Here is a 21451-nt window from a genome sequence, read left to right as displayed (position 1 = left end):
CAGACAGACACACACACACACACACACGCACACGCACGCAACCCCCCTCCCCTCAACACACACACACACACAGACAGACACACACACACACACACACGCACACGCACGCAACCCCCCTCCCCCCCCCACACACACACACACAGACAGACACACATGCACAGAGCTCTTTCTCTGCCACAAAGGGCATTAGAATGCCTGCTTTGTTGGGGTAAATCTTCTGGATGTGGGAATCAGGGTAACAGCTTGGCAAGAGGCCAAAGGCCCCCCGTCTCCCCAAACCCCGTCCAAAAAAACTAAAAGTATTTGAGCTTCCAATCGCTGCACGAGCAAAGACAGGGAGCTGGAGCCTGTTGATTAACAGATAACATTCCAAAATAACGAAATCTAAACAGGAAGGTTCCTTTGATCCTTCTGGAAGTGGTATTAACGTCTGTTGCCGGAGGATGCCTCTTGTGACAGCAGGGTCCGAACTCTGGAGACTCACAGGATTGGCCGTTTGATTACGAGAAAGACTGGAAGCTGAGAAAGCAGAGAGGAGCCTGACTGGAAAGTTAATTTACACGAGGACTTTCCCCAAACAATCAAACCAAGTAATTTGGAATGGAAAAGGAGTTGGGAAGGATTTCCAAAAGAATGAAAAACAAACATTCAGGTACTAATTACCTGAACGTTATGGAGCTGCAGAACTATAACCCAGCATCAGGAGCATGGATTTTTAAAAAGGATTTTAACTTTCAGAGGGCATTCTGCTCTTCCTTCAAACTTTGCCCTCAAACTTCAACAAAAGTCTTGCTTGTAGATGTGCTCTACTTCACACATCTACTGCCTGTTTCAACAACTGAGCTAAAACTTTCTTTTTGTGTGTGGAAAAGAAAAATCTATTGTCCTTCTTGAGGTCAGGGGTCAGAAACAGCCTGCGGTGGCCTCTACTAGTTGTGGAGTAAAATCTACGAACAAAACGGATGAAGGCATCATAGTGATCACACACTGCTTTTATGACACCGGAGTCAGATTACCACAGTTTAAAGCAGAAAACACCAGCAAGCAGAGAGAGAGGTTTGGTTAGGAGAGCGCTGGTTTTACTTCTGTCCAAGGACACAGACTCAAACGGGAGCAGAGGGTCGGTTCAATCAAGAGAGAACAGAAACAATCGCTCTGAAGGAGGCAGGATCTTGTTAGCTACAAGCTACAAGATGGCTTCAAGCTGAAGAGAACCGTATCTAAGCATCTCTCTGTATTTTCTTCTATAACCTCCTTTCACAGCCCACAAAATACAAACTTAAGACATATGTATATTTCAGTGCAACTCAGGGGAAAAAATAGTACCGACTTAACCAATCAAAGTGCTTGGTTACGGTACATAATTCCACCTCAAACAGAAACTCAAAACTACTGATGACACTCTGACACTAAGCTCAGCATCCTGTTTGAAGCCCCACCATGGCACGGTGCTGTTAATCACTTGCTAAGTGTTACCTTGGCCTCTTGATGTCAAAACACAAACAGCAGGATCGTCCAAAGACTGGTTTTGATTAAAACAGAATATTTCCTGGTGGATCCAGGAGTCAAACTGTTGGACATGTCTGTTCAAAAGTTTAGAGAAGGTGACGTTAAGCCACCTGGAAAGGTTAGAATGCATTTTCAGGTCATTTTGACATTTAACAGGATAAATGTTACATTGTACTTAGAAAGACTTTAAAACATTACTTATATTGGCATTCTTTTTTAATGTGACAAAAATCTGAAATAAATAAAAAAAAAAAAGTTTTTCAGTGCCATTGAACATATGGATGTTATTGAAATGTGATCTGGGAATTTTAGAGAAACACTAGACACACAGTACATCCTGGGGGACATGTCCCTGTAAAACGACTCCAGTTTCAGATGCCTTCGCTTCAGGCTTCCAGCTGTAAAGTGTAGCTCCATGCACTCGGTGGCAAACAGGTTTGACCAGCAGCGTAATGTCGAGCAGAAATCTGCCAAACGACACTAACAAGCATTCCTGGGAGGCACATTAAACCGAGGCATCATCCACTTCACCGACTCCACCGGGTCAGGCTCTTTCAGCTTTCCCTCAAACTGACAGACGAACGAGAACATCTTCAGGGAGGGTGACCGACAACGGCCAAAGAGCCAAACACTCGGCAGTGTAATGGCCATAAAGACATTAAGAACTTTTTCAGAACCCATAGAAACAAGTGGCAGCAGGATTCAGAGGTCAGCGAGCGCTGATGGAATGTGACTCCTGAAAAGGAACCAGAGGGAGAGGTAGCGAAGGAAGAGGAGGATGAGGGAGACATTAATTACCCACAATTCAACACCCACTCAGAACGAGTGTGTGTATGGTGGGGGGGGGGAGGATTTCTAATTAGCAACATTACAGGGTACATATATAATCCCATGAAGGGCCCTAGTCCTTATTGTAGGGGGGAAGCTGCCACACACACACACACACACACACACAATGTGGCCATAAGTAAACACAGACATTTCTAATCAGTCCTTTTATCAACAAACAGAGTTTATGCTTCAGTAGCTGTGACAGCCCATGGTGTACAGTTACACAGACACTAGTAATCACCCTCCTGCGCTTTCTGCTCCATACAGATGTTATGCTGAACCCCAGCAGCTGTTAGCATCACTACGTAACCATCAGACACAACGCCACTCAGCTGCCGGCGGTGGCTACATGCTAGTCCAAGAGGAGAAAAGGCTCAGTGCAGTCTGCCAGGTTTCCTCAGACAGAAGCCCTTTTTAACCTGACTGCCCAGTTTGATAACTGATCAGCTGGAATACATGCAAGATGGGATTGAACAGACTTTTTGTTGCGAATTGTTGCGTTCTAAATGAGCTGAATTGAATTAGGTAGTCACAGGGGACCTGTTGCTGCTACAGTAATATCTGGGCTAACACTCTGTGCTTAAGCTCAGCAATAACAAAAAAAACAAAAATAAAAAAACAGCTACAAGCTTGAGTTGAAGTTTTATGGAGTTGGAAAGAAAGAGGGAGGACCCGAGATGACGGCTGCTAGCATGGAGACAACTGCTCAAATGTTAACAGAGGAAAATACAATGCACTCTGAACTTAGGCCACTTTTATGACTTAGAATAGAAAAAAAAACAATATTTCAAGTAAAACTGAATGAACAAGTTAGATGCAGATACAATCAATGTGATGCTGTAGAAAACCAGAGGGTCCATGGTCTTACAGTCCAGACTCTGGGAACTGAAATCATCCTTCATGGCTGCACTGTACATTGCTGGAGCACCAGTGTGCAATAGAAATAGAAATAGCTGTTGTGTAAGATATTTAAAGGGTTGTGAACTTACATTATAGCATTACAGTATATTTAGCCAGTCAGAGTCTCATGGCAGCAGATGTTTAAACACAAATGACATCGCTCAAAATGCTACAGGTAAGAAGAGCTTTTTTTTTTGTTTGTTTTTTTTTTTTTTTTTTTTGTAGAATAAACTCAAATTTTGACTGGTCCTAAAGAAATTATTGGTAATTTACGGGACCATTATTGGATACAGACCAAACTCAGAATATTAGAAATATGTCCAGTCTCTGTATTATTGCTCATTTAGGTTTGCTACAGTGAAACAAAGATGCGAAACAGCCTTCAGTACCAGAACTGATTAATATTTGGGTCACCAAACAACAAAGCTTTGAGTGTGAGAATGCTTAAAATGTTCCTTCAATCCCTTCAGTCCCTCTCCTGAAGTGGCACTGAAAACACTGCTGCTTCACAGCAGGAACGGCACCAGAATGAGAGGCGCACCAGAGGAACAGTCCTCATGCACAACGGTCCACAGCTTCAAGTTACAGCTCTAAAGTCACATCAGAGGAGTAAAGACGGTATTAAAGCAATAGTTTCTGAGCTGCTCAGCCTGACATTTGACCCCTGGGCAGAGATGTATAAAAAAAAATGAGGTTAGTATTCAAGGATCCAAAACCAATCACTTGGAGGATATTAATGATAAACAAATGATCCACTGGTGCATTAGTGAGGTATTAGTTTCTGACACATGGGAAGTTTACAGTGCAGCGTATAGATAGGAGCTCCGGATAAACTTTTTACGCCCCCCATGTGCCATATGTAAAGGTATTAGCAGGCGTTGCCATGCCAACGCTGAGCTGGTGCGGCTGCAGCATCAGTCAATCTGTTGGAGCTGGACAGGCGCTGCTGGCTGGCTGACAACGACTTATTTATAGAGCCATGCTGAACAACTTGCTGCTCATCTGAATGGCAACCGATTTTACCCAGCTGATGAAGAGGAGGGGGAGGAGGAAGTGGAAAACAGCCATCCTGGGATCTGTTCAGAAAACACGACTAAAACAAGGAGAACCAAGTCTCAGCCGTGGCGCCGTCATGCCAGTGAGCTGCTCCTTCAGAGGTTTGAGGAGAGCCGCTCACCTCCGAGTGGGTAGGAAGTTCCCACAGCTCTTAAACTTTATGGTCCTAAAGCGATCGAGCTGGTGTGGCCGGCTGGGCCCGGAGTCCTGACAGAACAGATCCACAGGACTTGTGGTCCGTCTCTGTCTTCTGACCGACCAGCAGAGTTCATGTGTTTCCTCCCTCGGCAGCATCTTTACTCCCTGCTCACTTCCTGGATTATTCAGACCAGAACGGGGCAAAAGGCAGGTACTTTTGAAGAAGTTTGACTGCAGCATTTTGTTATCGCTGCTCTTTGGATTAACATTATTTTAAGAAAGAGATACAATAATACGGTTGAAAAATTATTAAAATTAGATTTAAGTTTTATAGTATCCTGCTTGCAATACTGCTTCTATTTGAGGTAATGAGACGAGATGAAAAGTATATAACATTTTTCATCCATATTCAACCCAAAGTCTTCCAGCTTTACTCTCCTCTGGCACCGTCTCCATCTCCTCTCCGCCATCAGATCTGCACCTGTGTAGTCCATATGTCTACTGGGCTGAGCAGGCAGCCCGGTGATTAGCTTGAGCATTGGTGCCTCCTAGCGACTGGAGGCTTCCTTGTCGAAACATAAACACAATGAAGATACTAAAAAGTCCCTGTGCCTCTAGCAGGGGCTTACCGTAGCCCCCTAGGCAGACATGCTCCAATATTTCAATAGTACTGGTATAGTCAAAGCAAAGAACATCAGGTGAAGCTCAATAGAAAGCTTAATAATGGTGGAGGGGTCAGTGGAGTCATGCCAACATGAAACTATGAGGTCGTAGTTTAATAAAAATCTGATTTACAACTCTGGAACAGGCTAAATTTATGGCAAAGCTGTAACTGGTATGAAAAAAATGAATAAATTGTGCGCGTCAGGAAGGTTCGAACTGAAATTATGTCAAAGTTTGTGTCGCTATGATATGACGTTACAAAAAAAGTTTGGCTGAGATTTTTTCTCACTCACAATATAGCATCCCATTTCCAATTTGGGCCGATTTGCTAGAAAACTGCAAGTCCCACATCTGAATGTTACATTTTCTGAATCCAGACATGAATTCCTACGTTTTGATGTAAAATATGTGAAGAGCCAATAAAAATCGAGCACATGAGCAGAAGCTGTTTGGGGAGAAGCATAATTTTCAAAAAAGTTTGAGTTGTACACTGTAGAAGTCCCAGACACCTATTCTTGAAATCCATCATAAAGATAAATTATGAGCCAGAAGCGACCAAAGACTTGAAGAAGGATTTTATGTTTAAACGTTTGTGAAGCCCTACAGGCTGCTACCTCATTTGAGAGGCCTGGGCTGTACGAATAAAGAGCCAAATACTTCTCCCCGAACCACAGGAAGGGCCTGTGGGGTTCTCCTCCAAGGCTCAGTAAGTGGCGACTGCTCCAGCCAGACCTGGCAGAGAGCATAGACAAGTGCGGACAGCATATGTCCAAGCTCCCTGGTCAAAAGATCAAAGGGCTACAGAGACGCATCAACCAGGCCTTTGTGGTCAAGTGGAACAAATTCCAAAGAGGACGACAAGGCCAGCATCAGATGGGAGAGGGAATTCCCAATCTGTCCATTGCAGGCCCCGGAGTCACGTGGCAGAGAAGGTCATTCGTAATACAATGCTAAGGACACGGACAACAGGCATTAGACCGCAAAGCCTCATCCAGCGGGATAAGAAGCGAGGTAATGCCTGGTTCCACAGCTGGCATCTGCCCCAAGCCAACTGTGGGCAACTCCTGCATGGCCGACAGGGCCCTGTCATCTGTCATCAAATGTGAAAAAGCCTTGGTGTCCGACCAACAGGCATGCTGTTCCTGTATGTACTCCTCTGAGGGACGATCCACAAAAGCAGAGTCAGACTTACTGTGCAGAAAGAAGGAGCTAGAAACTGCAGACTGGTCCTGCCGAACATCTAGCTGTAAAAGAGCCAAACCCATTCTGATTGCAGCAGTAACTGACCCCAAAGCATCCTCCTGAGGGGCATTGAAGTCAGAACCAGAGGCCCTGGAGTCCATTTCCGGAAGGCTCTCAAAAAAATAGGTACCAGAGGCTGCCACTGAAACGGCATCGTCACCGTTGACCGATGCTCCATCCTGCTCAGCCTTCACTGGGGCAACTTAGTGGTGAGATGATCCACTCTTATGGACAACTTCCCTATATCGATTCGTCTGGCCCACTTCGCCGGGACCGAAGGTGCAGCTCCAGCAGGCTGCTTTCCGCTCATTGTCTGTTCCGGTGGCAACTGGCTTTGCTGTGCAGCTCCCACTCAGTCACAAGGCTACTAGCAACAAGCAGATAATATAACGGTGGTAAATACAGATGCCACCAGCTTTGCATAACCACACCTGCAGTCAATGCATCTGCGTGTGAGAAAAATTAAAGGGACTGAGGGCCAAGGATCATGTGACTACACAGAGCCACAGGAGTCACCGACAGGTCACCCTTCAACTGTACAAGAATGATCATTCAGTGCTTGAAGCACCACCTCTGACGGTCAGTAGGAATGAAGTAGAACTGTGGTTAGATGTTTGGGAAGACTGGGTCTTCACATAGATCCAGTCCTAAGTTCTGTGACAGACAAGCACATCGGATTTTTTCTCAGATTGCATTTGTGACAAAAATAGAGATTCTGACAGAAACTATCAATAAACTTGAAACTTTGGCTTTCAGTTTTCCTTCTGACTGTGGTCAAATACACCTTTTCTTCAATGGCAATTGTTAAAAATTGTCAGTACATTAAACAAGAAGAAAATATAGGAATAAATAGGACTGGTCTTTGAAGTCAAAGCTCTTCTGATCCCCCAGTGGCCCCAGTAGGCGGGTTGGCACTTATCCTCGGGCAAATTGGCTAAACACAACCTCTGACACTGGTTCGCTGTGTCCCACCAGCTCTGGTACTGCCCAGAGCAGATCTTAGAATAGTTGTGGCCACAGCTGTATGCTTCTCGCCTTGTTGGACCAAATGCGTTTCCAGATTGTAGGACATCTTGTGCCCATGCAACGTGGGATTAAAGAAGATTTGAAGGACTAGCTGGATGGTGCCGGCCATCAGTTTCCTGCTTTTAGCGGCGGTTCAGTTGGTAGGACACTCATCAACATCCGAGTTAATGTCACTGTTTCTAGTAAACTGTCCACAGAACAAACTCTGGTAGATGTTTAAATATTTTTGACATTTTTTTTAACTTAACAAAACTAGAAAGATTAAGTCAGACAAGGACTGAAGGCAAACTTTAGTCCAGTCAGAGTGGACAGCTTTCTGATCAAACAAGAGAAACTAAAGTCTGAGAACTTTTCTGGACCTTCAAGCTCATGAAAACAGTGCAGTGATGGGATGGGAGTGGAAGAATGAGTGTGTCTGAATGTGTGTGCACACACACACACACACACACACACACACACACACACACACACACACACTTATCCTGGTGCATATTTAGGCTTTCATGAGGCAATGTCCTCACAGGCAAATTATAGCCTGTGTTTTCACATACTCATTATGGGAAGCAGAACTATGCACACATTATCAGAATAAAACCAGAGGTTTTTCACAGACAAAGTACAAGGAGAAAGCTCAGATGCATTTTTATTTTATTGCTTCCCTTTTCCATCTGTGCAGTGAATAACAGTATTGTATTACTTTTGGTATCAGTATACCAAAGGTTTTCACTTTTTCCAGGCATTTCACATAACGAAAGCTAACAGGCACTTCGAGTCACTGAGAAGAAAAATTACCCCTTTTGGAAATGGGACAAGAAAATGTCTGGGAGTGTGGGACAGTGGCCAGTCACCCTGATGGACTTAAGCCCTTCCATAATTCACCCAAAGATGAACAGCTGACTCACGGTCAATCATATTCATACCCATGGCGCAGACCACCCGGGGACACGCCTCCTGCTTCAGTATACGTCACGCCCAAAGCATCAGGAAGCGGCCGCAGAGAGAGAGCCACACCTTTCTGCAGACAACAGCACATTTTCCATCCAGGAGTTTTTTTTTTTTTTTGTCCTTTGACATTCTTTTAAGTACAAATGTACATGATAAACACTCAAAAGTATTCATGTCGTCTCCAGAAACAATAACTAGCGAATGGAAGGGGACTAACTGAAGTGAAAGATCGACAAAGCTGTCCAATGGCATTTCTGCATAAAACAAATCAGCAAACTTCTGACCGATCAAACGAGTCATCGGACAGAGCTCTGTCCAAATACTTCACCTAGTGACTAAGGGGAGGAATGACGCCTCCCTACGAACATAATGAAGTAACTTTTGCTACATGACTAAGTTAAGAAGAGACGATTTCGACATCTTGGATGAAGTCTGGGAGAGCCTTAGTGTGGAGTCTGTAGAAAGAAAGCAAAGACAGAGAGAAAACCTGAACAGTAGAAAGTGGTGGGTGTGTACGAACCGTGTGTGGTGCTGGAAAGGTTTTAAATTCAGGGTTTGATCTTGTGTGAAGCACCGAGAAAAACTGGAGAATCTCTCTGGTGTCAGTTCATTTTAGGTTAGCTAAAAGCATTCCAGGTTGCCTCTTGGGCATTTTGATAGGGAAAAACTGCTAATCATTGTTCAGCAGAGGTTTGGTGTGGCCTAGTCAAAGGAATCCTTTGAAGATGCAGTGGTACAACCTAAAGGAACTCATTTCCAGTTGATATCACAACCAGTTCCTCTCTCACCCAGCCAGGTTAGTGTAGTTAGCGCTTTCCTCTTAAACATCACAGTTTGAAAACATTATTATTCCAGTCATTTTTATTTCAACTTGAAAATGACATTTGACCAAAAGTAAAAAAGCTGAATCTGCAAGGTGGTGAATAATTGCCCCCAGTACTATGTCGTATAGATTTCCACTCAGCATATGAATGCCCTGAGCTCATGGTGCGGTTCAGGAATGCAAAGCCACGCTTTGCATTCTGTCTTTCACCTGCAGAAGCTCGGAGCTCTAATCCTCTTTTCCCTCACAACACCAGCCTCTTTCTGACAAACAGCCAGTCAGCTGCTGCTGCAAACATACGACCGGACCAAAGCTCCTTTCTGCCCTTCAGTCCCGAAGACGTGATTTTAACGCTACGGAGATAGCAACATGCTCTGGTGAAAAGCCTGGCCAAGCTTACACACACTCACACAAGACGCATACTCATGTAGACGTAAATAAAGGCTCCTTTCTGTGTCTGCCAGGGCAATAACAAGGGCAGTGCAGGGAGTGAAGGGTAAATGTTAGTCTGGCTTTGCTGTGTTGTCTGCTCCTCTCTGAAGGGTGTGTGTAAAAACCCACCGGAGCACAAAGAGTCCCTTTGTGGTCCGGCCAGCTTAATGCTGCTTTTCCATAGTGTTGCTTTCATAAAACATCAGGGGTGTGTTGCTTATGGAAGCAGGTTTGTTTCTGAACATGCGGAGGCGATACAAGAGAGCCGAAAAAGTATACGCAGGAGCTCAGCTGGAGTTCTTTTAACCGGGCGGCAAAGGCGAATAAAAAACTAACAAGATTCTAGAATAAACACTTCAATCTTAAAAATAATTACCTCCAAACAACAGCATGCATGATCCAGGATCAAAGTGGTATAATACACAGATCATAGCATGACAAGCACAGACTAAAGTCAGTGTATGAGTAGGAGGGTTGAGCCAAACAATTTAGGAACAAATCGCTCTAAAAGTAAGTCATAGACGTCAAACTGCTGTGTGAGTTTTGTAGGAAATAACAGACTCACTTGCATCTTTGTACAATCAGAGTACTTCTTTATTTTTTTAAGCAAGGCATCACTTCCACCCCCTAAAAACAAAGTCTAAAACAACATAGTGATGATGAGGAGGAAGAAAGTGTCAGAGAATTTCAGGGTAAAAGCTGCTACAAATTCGTCTCCTCCCTGTTTGGTGCCTGAGACTGACAGAGGAGCAGATTCAGAAAGCTCACGACCCAAACATATCGCACTTCTCATGATGCGATAAGCTTGAGCCAAAATACATTTACAGTATTGGCATAAACGTTAATACAAAAGTGTACAACATGCTTAAAAGCTTTAAGTTATTAAACTATTATTATTTCATAACTAGCTTAACTTATTAAGTTATTTATGAAATATTACTTTTAGTGCTGCGAGATGTCTTGTAAGTATATTTTTTAAAAGTTCAAAATACCAAATATCTTTATATGGATTAATACACACAGTGGAAACCATCCCAGCACTACTACAGAAGAAAACATCTACAGTCTCGATTATCTGTGTCGTTCTTTGGGCTCCGGCCAATCAGCACTGAGGAGAATGAATGGTGCTCCCAGATTGGCTGCTTTACGAAGGCTAACCATTAGCACGTCAAGCAGAATTGTGTATTTCTGCTCTCCAAGTTGGTTTTTCTTTTAAATATTTTAGAGAAGATTTGTAAAACACACACACAAAAAACCCTCAACAAATTTTCTGTGAGTAATTTGGAGTTACGTTCCTGAAAAAAATCCTCGAATTGGCAGTGGTCTTCCGTAGGACTATTTAACATAGTTACAGTGGCCATCTCGCTCAGTGACAAAGATGAATCAGGGGTGGAGTGGAGTTTTTGGAAACCTCCAAACAGACCTTCCTCTGGCTCCTACAGACGATGGAAACCACTGGACTCATTCGGACCTTCAGAGCAGCTGAAACTTTTCCCAGATTTGTGCCTTGAAACAATCCTGTCTGAAGTCTACAGACAAATTCCTGTGACTTTCTATGTTCTGGCCTCATATAGACAGATGTTAGAGGCAGAAAATGTGAATACTTCTGCAGATGGGATTTTTAAAAACATTCTTATATTTGTAGAAAACAATTTAAAAAAAAATTAATGTGTTCCCTTTGTCTTTATGTGTTGTGTGGGGAGTTTTGAGTGAGAAGAATGAGGCTGGAACAGAAGACGAGAATACTTCCCCACAGGGGAGAATGAAATGGTGACGACTGTGGATTTCTGGTGGATGTATTTGGGACATAATCAGGAGATCGGAGGTTTGACTTACAACCGTTGTGGAGCAATCGAAACGCATCAGTGGATCCATTTGATGCGGACCCTTCACCCCCCACTGGCAGGACAACATAGGCTGCCAGAGTTTGATAGTAACTACCTGCATTTACTCAATTACATTTACTTGAGAAAGATTTTTGAATTTTTTACTATGCTGTACTATGTACTTTCACTTGAGTANTTTTATCATGAAGCATCGCTGCTCTTACTTGAGTAAAATGTTGAATGAAGAACAAACATGTTTTACCCAAAAATTCACCAGACACAGACACACACATGCAGTTTTTGTTAAAGTTTCATAAATTAGTTTTATTGAAAAAAATGATGTGGAAAATAAAATTATTTCACCTGATTTTGTTATTTTTGTTACTTATATGAATTATTGTTATTTTTATCCTTAAAACACCAAAATTTCCACTTAACTTTATATTTTGGTCCATCTGATGATGCGGTGTTTAAATGTACTACTACTTTATTATTTTCTTTGAGTAAAAATACACAAGCAGTGCTCCTCTTAGGCACTCTGCCCACATCTGGTGCATGCTGAGGTTGCTTTAATTAAACTGTGGTGAGCATTTCTCTGCACGATTTTTTCAAGTTTCAAAGGACGAACAACTACATTAAGAGACAGCGGGCTCTCCCTGCCCTCATTGGCTGCTTGCTGGTTCAGTTAGTGACGCATCAGGTGGTTCGTTACGCCAGGTGGAGGTAGAGTACACTTCTGGGACAGGCGCCAATGCACTTGTGAATAAATTTGGATTTTTGCATACCGCTGTGCCTTTAGACGAAATCCGAGCTTCGCACAATTTCTAACAACTCCTATTTTCAAAAGAGGATCAGTCTCTCTGTTTATTCAGGGAAATTAATGTTTAGCTGCCAGGTGGTTAAGCACAGGTGCAGCAACTACAAAGGAGAATGTTTTCCTATTGCCTGCAGCAACATGTTAACCGTCAGCAAGCTGAAGGCTCAGAACCTCACTTTTATCCAGAGAAAGGAAAATAAAGCATGTGAGCAGCAAGAAGAAGAGCTTCCCCGTTTTTTTCTGCCCTTGTTGTGTTTCAGAGGATTTTCCTTTAAAAAGTCTCTCCTTTTGTTTGACCAGAGAGAAGAGCTGGCCTATCACAATAGGATCGAAACAGAAGAAAAAAATGTATTGTAGAAGGTGATACACTGAGATCCTGAACTACCCAGTCAGAAAAACAAGAACATCAAGGGCCACGAACATTTTGTCCATAGAATGCATCAAAGTTCCTAGAAAGACGGCCTGGAGGCACGTGAATCAGTCCATCTCTACTAGATAACCATCTCAACTTCTCAGTCTGAAGAACCACGGCCAGCTTTCATCCAAACTTATCTTCTACTGAATAGTTTTGCATGCAACATGGGATAAATAAAAACAGCGTGTTTGGTTTAGCAATCCTGAAAACAAGATAGAAATTGTGACATGGAACGTCAGAAATCAGAGATCCCACTTCATTTTCCTGAAACGACAAACCCACAGCATCATAATGTGGGGCTGCTTGGTTTTTATGACAGAATTAGGCCTGCCCCAATAAGCATTAAACCAATTAATCGCATTATAAATTAAAACAAGCTCAATAATGTCCATTTGCAAGATTTATCTTTTTTCCACTATCAAAACCTGGTTGATAAAAGTCTTCAGTCTGGGGTTTTGGTCTCAACTGGCCATTTTTTGAAGGACAATATTGTTTACAGAGCCGTCATAATTCATGTTATTTGTTGTTTTGTTTATTTATTTGGGATATTTCAAATGTCTTCCAGTTCCAGTAGTAAAATGTTCAATAGAATTTAAAGTTATAAATGTAAGAACATGTTCCTGCATCATTCTGCTGTTACCATTATATGACTTGAAAATGGTCTCAAAAACAATAATATCACCGTTTATCGCAATAACTTCTGGGACAATTTATTGTCCAGCTAAATTTGTTATAGTGACAGGCCTAGACAGAATACCTTCAAACTGAAAAGTGTGTGTGTGTGTGTGTATGAGTGTGTGTGAAGCTCCAGTCACAGAACCCAGCCACACCCTGACCCTTCCAGAGACTAACAACAAACATCACTGTTTGCTCCTGTCTGCAGAGAATCTGTTTTTTTCACGTCTGTCTCCCAGTTTCAGACCAAGACACACAGAGCATCACCAGCACAGCTACTAGCTCTGATGCAAAGGTAATCTGGAAATGCAGCACTTCATAAACTTATAATATTATTCCCCAGAAGCTTTGTTTGACTATATATAAAACGGCTGTAGCATCTTTGTGCTCCATTTTAAATGTGTTGGCTGTCCAGTAGGTATAAAACGTAGATTTCCTGTTGCAAAAACAAATTCTCTTCCCACTGAGCTACACGTTACATCTCAGGACAAATCAGGGTTCAAAAACATCACGATTCATATTCTCTAAGTTCACTACTTATTATTTCGATTCTTTTCTTTTTCTCCTTTTCAAGGAGACAGTATAGGAGCCACCACTTTATCGCCCCCTGTGGCGTTTTACTGGACTGGAGTGTGTTCAGCTGAGCCAATAGTGAGGACGGGAACGCTCGCTTGTCTGCAACTCCCAAGTAGTTTTCATATGCAGACACAGACACAGAGAGGTACGACGAGACTTTAAGAAGCAGGGTGAGGACTTCTGTCCTCTGAGGCAGAGCTGCTGTTTCTCCACAATGAAAAAAGTCAGAAGAGTTGGTTCAACCCACCACAATTAGAGATCCTGAGTTTCTTTTAGAAATTCAGGGCAGGGGAAGGGTTTCTCCTTTCATTGTGTGTTCACCACTTCATATGATGTCATTTTTCGGTTTTCTGCGCTCCCGTTTATTTAATTTCATCGGCCGCAGTAGACAGTGTGCGATCCTGAAATCTAACTGCGGCCTTGGACTTTGATGTTCTCGGTCAGAGGCATATTGCCGCTGTGTGATGCCAACTTACAAACCAGAGTTGTTGAGAACTAAATCTTCACCAGCACAAACAGAGGGCATGCACAACGCAGCATGAGAAGGATATTGTTGGCTCATTGCTATGACATTTGAATGGCACTTGTGCTGATTCAGCAGGAGGAACGCAAATGTAAATAACTCACAGCATCCCTAGAGGAGCTGGGACTTAGTGGGAAGAGCGGTCATCTTAAAACTTGAAACTTGTGGGTTCAACTCCACAACACGTGTGCTCATGTACCGCTAGGCAAGACAAATACACAAGTTTCAGTATCGGCCAAAATCTGAATCGGCAGATCAGGCTTTTTAAAGAGCTTAATCAGCGATCAGCCAGAAAATCGCAATCGGTGCATTAGGTTGTCATTATGAGCAGAATAACACTATAGAAGCTCATTCTATAAACTCTATGTCTCAGACTTGTGGTGGTCATGTCAGATGTCCAAAAAAAGCCTAAAAGAAAAACACAAACCAGTGGAGTTTTGTCTTATACTGGCGTATTAGACACGTAGCAAGGCGATGCTAATTTAATAAAGCCACTTTTTTTTTCACCATAGTGAGGAGGGGATAAAACAATGAGTCTCTCAGACATGCTGTCATCAAAGAGCCAGGAAAGTGAAGGTCAGACAGTGACTGAGATACTGGACTCTACAAAGGTCATCATAAACGAATGTTTTCTCTGACACAGAAACGAGGACACACACCGGTGTCTCTCAGATGGTTGCTTTTGTGGAAGTCATGTGAAGTTCAGCCGTTGCTGGTGCAGTTCAGACACAGAAAGACAGTCCCAAAAGGATCAACGGTGCAGAGAGCTAAACGACATGATTTGATTACATTGTTCTGCTTGCTGTGAGCGTAGCGGCTGTCTAGCTCGTTGAAGAGTCACCTTGTCTCAATGTGCATCCAGAGATAAGCAAGGTCGACCGCTCCGGGCTTTTCACGTATCTCATTTGGGTAATGTTCTGATGTAATGTTGGGAGGGAATAAAGAGAAACAGTGAATGTTAAGGGATACATCTAAATGTAAGAGACAAAAAAATAAAATTTAAACCGTTTCAGACAATGACTCAGGCTGAAACTCAGATAAATGAAGCAATAAATCTATGACTTTTACTATTTCAAATAAGTTTACCCTTGTAGAAAATCCACTTTCATCCTTTTCAAAATGCTACCTTGTACAAGAATCTTACATCCCCCGTCCCATGCAGACTTCACATTGATCTCATGATAAATCCTCGAAGCGTTGTTTGTAGGAGACGGTCCGTGTTTTGTCTGCGTCAGGTGGAGCGTGGTCACCTCACAGAGCAGCCAACGGCTTTCTCACACACATCTCATTTCCAGACACTACCTAGTCTACTACAGTTCAAGTCTACAACCATCGTTAAGGAAAGCAACCAATCCGATGCCGTTGTAAAACTCTCACTACAATCTGCTGCACTTTGACACCAGACTGGTGATGGTGGTATAAAGTGATGAAGGGAGATAACCGGTTTAAACTTGTCGACAGAAATTCAACATACAGGAGGAGGAGGATTAAACATTTACCAGAGGAGACCTTAAGGTTGCCGTGAGATGGTGCCATGGCGACGGTTTGGGGGTAAGAGGAAATAAATCAGTTCTTTTTGTTAATATAGACCAACTCAGAACCAGAGCAGACATGGTACTAAAACCACTCCAAGTGCTTCTGCACAGCAAAACACATCCTCTGGTGCACACAAACAATCACACACCAATTCACCAACACGCAAATCCACATTAGTAATTAGTTACACTTCCTTTAGTTTCTTTTTTAAGCAATACTGTTTCCCTGGACCTCTCATCTCAGCTTTGCCTTTTCTTTTTTTTTTTTTGCGATCAGTTATTTTGATTTTTAATATTGTTGATTTACATCCACAAAAGTATGTGCAACACATCTCAATTTGTATAAGTCAAATAAAAACTAGAAACATAAAATTATTGGTGTGTGGTCCCTTAACACGCCCCCCTAAAAGCCCAAAATAATAGCTATAAGGGATGTGGATAGTTGAAAAGATGAAATTATAACCAACAGTCTCAAATTTAGGAGATTACACAGAGTTGTGTTGCAGTTTTTCCTCCAACCAGTTTTGCCTTTTGAAAGTTATTTTATATACCCAGTTATTGCAGTTTCATACTCTCTACCCTCACAACTGGATTACTTCAAAACGCAACATGAAAAAAAATCCACTTTTTTTTTTTTTTTACCCCTTTAGTACTTTTAGTGCAAAAAATAGAAATTTATTTCTCTAGCTCGTCTCCATTACGACAAGCTTCTCCATAGAATTGAAGAGACACAAATTATAAGTCATTGACTTGAAGTAAATGGTAGACAACATTAGCATTGACTCAAAAATAATGAGGCGACCGACAGTTAACCAGCGCCAAACTCCTCCAGGATCTCTCTGGGTACATCGCCGAAAAATAAACGCCATAGCCTTCAAATTGGGGAAGGATGAACCCTGAGCGCAGACAAATCAGGCTGGCCAGAAACACGGTCGTTCATGCAACTAGCTAAATGCGACCGCAGTCAGACCTCTGTGTGAATGGTTTACGACCCCGAAGCGACCCGCATGCGCAGAAGAAGAACGTTCATTCAGCAACGGGAGCCGACAGAAATGTGAGAAGATCATAATGAGATGAGGGAAGCCAAGAAGAGAAAGAACAGCGAATAGCAACGCGCTGCAGTGGAGCGCTGACTGTAACTGCTGTAGAGAAAACCTGGAGTCTGAACCAGGAGTGGTGGGGTTGTGGTGGGACTTCACTGGCAGACTGCTTTCATAAGGTCATAATAATCATTTTTATTTGCTTGCCTCCACATTTACTCCATCTAGCTTCTTGTGCTGCAGAATTACGACACATGCCTCAACGTCAGTGACTTAAAAGTCGGATAAAATGTGACATGATCGTTCAGGCAGCAGACTCTTTGAAAACAATCGGATATGCATCTGATTTAATTCCATATACAGAAGTGGCACAGATTGGGTTTTATTTTTTTGGGGGGCGGAGGGGTGAAACGATCAGAATTGGGTCATTCAGCTTGCCATGGAAAAAAAAACGGATATGGGGCGCATTTGCCTGCTGTGGGAATGCAGCCACGTATTATATTGAAATCATATCTTTCCCTGATGTGCCCTGAAATAAAGGTTATGAGAAGGCAGAACCGTCACACCAGCCACTCAAAGCTCCAGCAGCCTGGGAATAAATCACCCAGACTGAACTTTCACAGCATAATCAAAATTCTTCACTTTGTGGGGAGCTCTAAAAGGATAGCAGGCTGGCGAAGTGGTGGATTAGGAAAGCGAGGGGAGGGCGAGGGCAGAGAGAAGAAACATGGAAGGGGGATCAAGTGTTAGTTTATGTAACCAAGGTCAGCTGAAAGGAAAAACAAAATCCACACGGCGAAGGCAAAATAACAGCCAGACCACAAAGGCAGAGGGACCGATCCTGGGAAGGCGAGTATGAAAACAATCAGCTCCACATCACAGCAGGGAGGCCTCGGTTCGCCCGGCCTCAGCTCCTGGTTTGGCACAGGCGCAGCAGTATAGAACAGCTGCAGCCACTTTAAATAGCTGCCGAGTGTGGTGGGAAGTGGGCAGGCTGGGCGCGAGGGTGTTTGACTGTGCAGAAGAAGAAAACTAAACTCCTTTATGGCAACAGAAGAATAAAAGGCTGCTGGTTTCATCCTCACATGGTTGTTGTTTGGGTGGGTTTTTTTGTGCAAATCGTTGTTGTACATATTCGGTTTAACAAGCCAAAAAATTTGGCAACACTTTATTTGAAGCGCTGAGCACAAGCCTGGCATGACACTGTCGGAAACATGACGTAACACCTGTCGTCAACGTGAAGGAGTCTTCAGAAATGTTTACGACTGTTGTCATGAAGTGTCATTTGGTAAGTAATGACACTTTTAATGCAAAGTTGCATTAACAATCCATTAAAAGTGTCAACTTTGCATTATTTGATAAATAATGGACACTTTTAATACAAAGTTTCATTAAAAATTTGCTTTAAAAGTGTCATTACTTACCGAATGACACTTATTAACAGCAATCATAAACATTCATGAAGACTCCATGTTTACGACGGGTGTTATGTCAGCATTACTCACACCCCTCAAATGCGACCAAAAATTTGACCTGCAATTGTACCTCATCCTGCACATTCAACTACAAATATTTACTTCGCGTGTTCGACAAATCATTGTGGACACGGCGCTGAGGTCGGCCTCTGATTCACTAGAGCGTTTACGGACCGGTTCATAGATTTTGGCAACAGAAGACAAATCAAAATATTTGACATCTAAACTCTAGACGAGTCCAATCGTTCTGTGAATGCAGCTTGTTTGTGATTTCCGACACCTGATTTCTCACTTTGTTAGAAAAAGATTTCGTTCAACGTTTTGGGGGGCTTAAGTCTCGGACCTTAGAGGACCTTGAGGTCGAAAAGCAGCACAGACGGCCCCAACAATGATCGTCCCTTTTTGTGTGTGCTATCTGTGATAACACACAAAGACAGAAACTGTATGTAAATTCAGAGAAATACTCAAGTTGGGATATTGCAATCAAAGACTAAAACATTCCACTTAAGCATAATATTAACAAAGATCTTTTATTACTCAGGAAGTCGCATTGTTATGTTTTATGTATTGGAGTAAAGCTCATGCTTTCCTTTTTCCCCACAACAACAATAAATAAAGCAAAGACCACCTTCTGCAGGCTGGAGTTGGGTTTCCTACCTCTGGACGCTCAGTGCCCCTTTACCGCCACTCCAGATCCGTCCATGGCTGCCATTTTGTTTTGTCAAAACCTGAAAAATGCACCGAGTTAGATAATAGAACAAACATCTCTTTAAAAGCTACTGTGGCCATTCACTCCCCCCCACACACACACACACACAACGTTAAGAAGACCAGTTCAGTTCAGGCTCCAAAAACTGAGTTTGAATTTCCTGTGAAGGAAGTGTGCGTGATAAAACATGATATAGTTTGGTATCTGCAGAAACTTTTGTGTGTGTGTGCGTGTGAGTGAGTCAGTGCCGAAGCTTCAGGTGGAGGACTGAGTGGAGGAAGCCTCCTCACAGCTGTCCTCCCTTCTAAAAAGCCTCTCTCCCTGCTGGGAGGCGGATTGAGCGGAGCTTATCCAAGCCTGATGCAGCAGCGGGTGATTGAGTTTGCTTGTTTGTCCGGAGGTTATCCCTCCAATCTTATTAAGATGCTGAGAAAGAGCTACAGTTTGTCCAGGAAGCGCCAGTTTTAGGGATGATTATGCACAATCCACCGTGTTCGGGTTTACAAATGACCTCAAACAGACACAAAGGAGATCCACCTTGTTTTTTTCTAGTTTCGTTTTAAAACCGTAAAACGTTACAGTTCCTGTCTTAATCAACACAATGCTGTTCCACCTATTAGTCTAAAATGCATCTCAGAAAACATTTGAAGGGGTGTGCATTAGACGGACATGACACTGTCATAAACATGAAGGAGTCTTCATCAATGTTTATAACTGCTGCCATGAAGAGTTAGTAAATAATGACATTTTAATGCAAAGTGGCATTAAAAGGCCATTAAAAGAGAATCAGCATTATTTGGTAAATGATAACATTTCATGTAAAGTTGTATTAAAAGAGTCAACTTTTAATTGAGTAAAGTGTTATTTACTGAATGACACTTCATGACAACAGTCAGACATTCATGAAGACTCCTTCATGTTCATGACAGATGTCATGTCATGTTACAGTGTGACGTCAGTCTTATGCACACTTCTTTAAATGAAGTGTTACTGTAAAACCCAGTTCACTCTGTAGAATTGAACTGGTTGGACGGGTTTTCTTTGTTTTGTTTTGTTTTTTTCTAGGGTCCTGTAGCTGCTTCTTTGTTCCACTGAAGCTACTCTGTATGTCCACTAGGTCGGCTGTTTGAAAAGAAACTACATGAAAGTTACCGACGGCCTTCTGGCAGGCATGATTTCATCACTATTCACATGTTTTTCATGTTTTCTGTATTTCTAACCTCAAGATTTAACTTGATGCCAAAAGGTGGCTGTAGGACTCTTAATGCAGAAGAAAGAAAATCCCCTGGTCTGACGAGAAGACGGCTGAACTCTTCATTGGGTGAAGCACAGCGGAGGCAGCATCATGCTGTTGGAATGGTTTTCAGTGACAGGACCTGGCGGACTAGTCAGGATAGCATAAAGGTAAAGATGGAAGCAGCATTGTACAGTGAAAACCTGCTTTAAACTCAAACAGCAGAGACTGTACTTGGTGCCAAAGGTGCATCAACGAAGTATTTAGCAAAAGGTTGTGAATATTTTTATATATATATATCTTTTTTTTCACTGCAATTGCAAAAATCTATAAATAAATAAAAATAATGACCATTATGGGATGTTAGGTTTATAGTCTGGAGAGGGAAAGAGGCAGAAAGACAATATGAGGGAAAAGTGAACCGTCGTGAACGGTTTCCAGATGCACTGTACCTTTAAAAACAACATGCAACAACAACTACTATTACTACTAGTACTACTACTGCTAAACCAGTGCCAGATTTCAGTTTAACCTCTGCAAGAACGAAATCACTTGCGGTCACATTAATAAGCATATTCAACAACTGAACTTCATATTTCATATTAATCAAATGACCCAAACTAGGCTCAGAACCAATCAGTGGAATTATGACAAAAAGTCATAGCAATATGCGGTTACCTGTAGATGTGCATGTATTCTAAACTTTAAAAATATAACTATATTTAACATTTATCAGAAATGCTTTGACTACCAAGAAAAAGAGCACTGCTGTGAATCGGTTCATGTAAACGGCATATATGATGTTTTCTTAACCAATCAGTTGTTTCTAATCAAGGTTAAAACCCACATCAGATGATGGTTCATCTGGTGGAACAACAAAAAAAAAGATAAAAAAGATAATTATCCAATAGATTAAAAAGTACTTCATTTGAAAACATGAGCAAATTCTATCATTAGTATTGAAGTGGTTTCCTTTAACCCAGGACGTTTTACACACAGCTACATGTAGAAAGCAGATGTGATCCACCACTAGGTGTGGAAGACAGAACAATCAAATCATG

At 42.3% G+C, this 21451-nt stretch overlaps 1 protein-coding gene across 4 annotated transcripts in view; it reads right to left on the bottom strand.

Annotated features, from left to right (window-relative positions):
* plxnb1b (plexin b1b) overlaps positions 1-21451 on the bottom strand; it is a 68684-nt gene that overhangs the window by 35849 nt on the left and 11384 nt on the right. For 3 of the 4 annotated variants that reach the window (XM_015017586.1, XM_015017588.1, XM_015017590.1), the window contains exon 2: positions 19105-19175. The exons of the other annotated variant lie outside the window; for it this stretch is intronic. The gene's annotated coding sequence lies outside the window, so the exon portion shown is untranslated. The remainder of the gene's footprint in view (positions 1-19104; positions 19176-21451) is intronic. 4 annotated transcript variants of the gene reach the window in all.

This window comes from Poecilia latipinna, unplaced genomic scaffold (genome assembly GCF_001443285.1).
Source record: "Poecilia latipinna isolate Pla-1442-1.1 unplaced genomic scaffold, P_latipinna-1.0 Scaffold2164, whole genome shotgun sequence".
Classification (NCBI taxonomy): Eukaryota; Metazoa; Chordata; class Actinopteri; order Cyprinodontiformes; family Poeciliidae; genus Poecilia; species Poecilia latipinna.
This window is presented reverse-complemented; position numbering and strand designations above follow the sequence as displayed.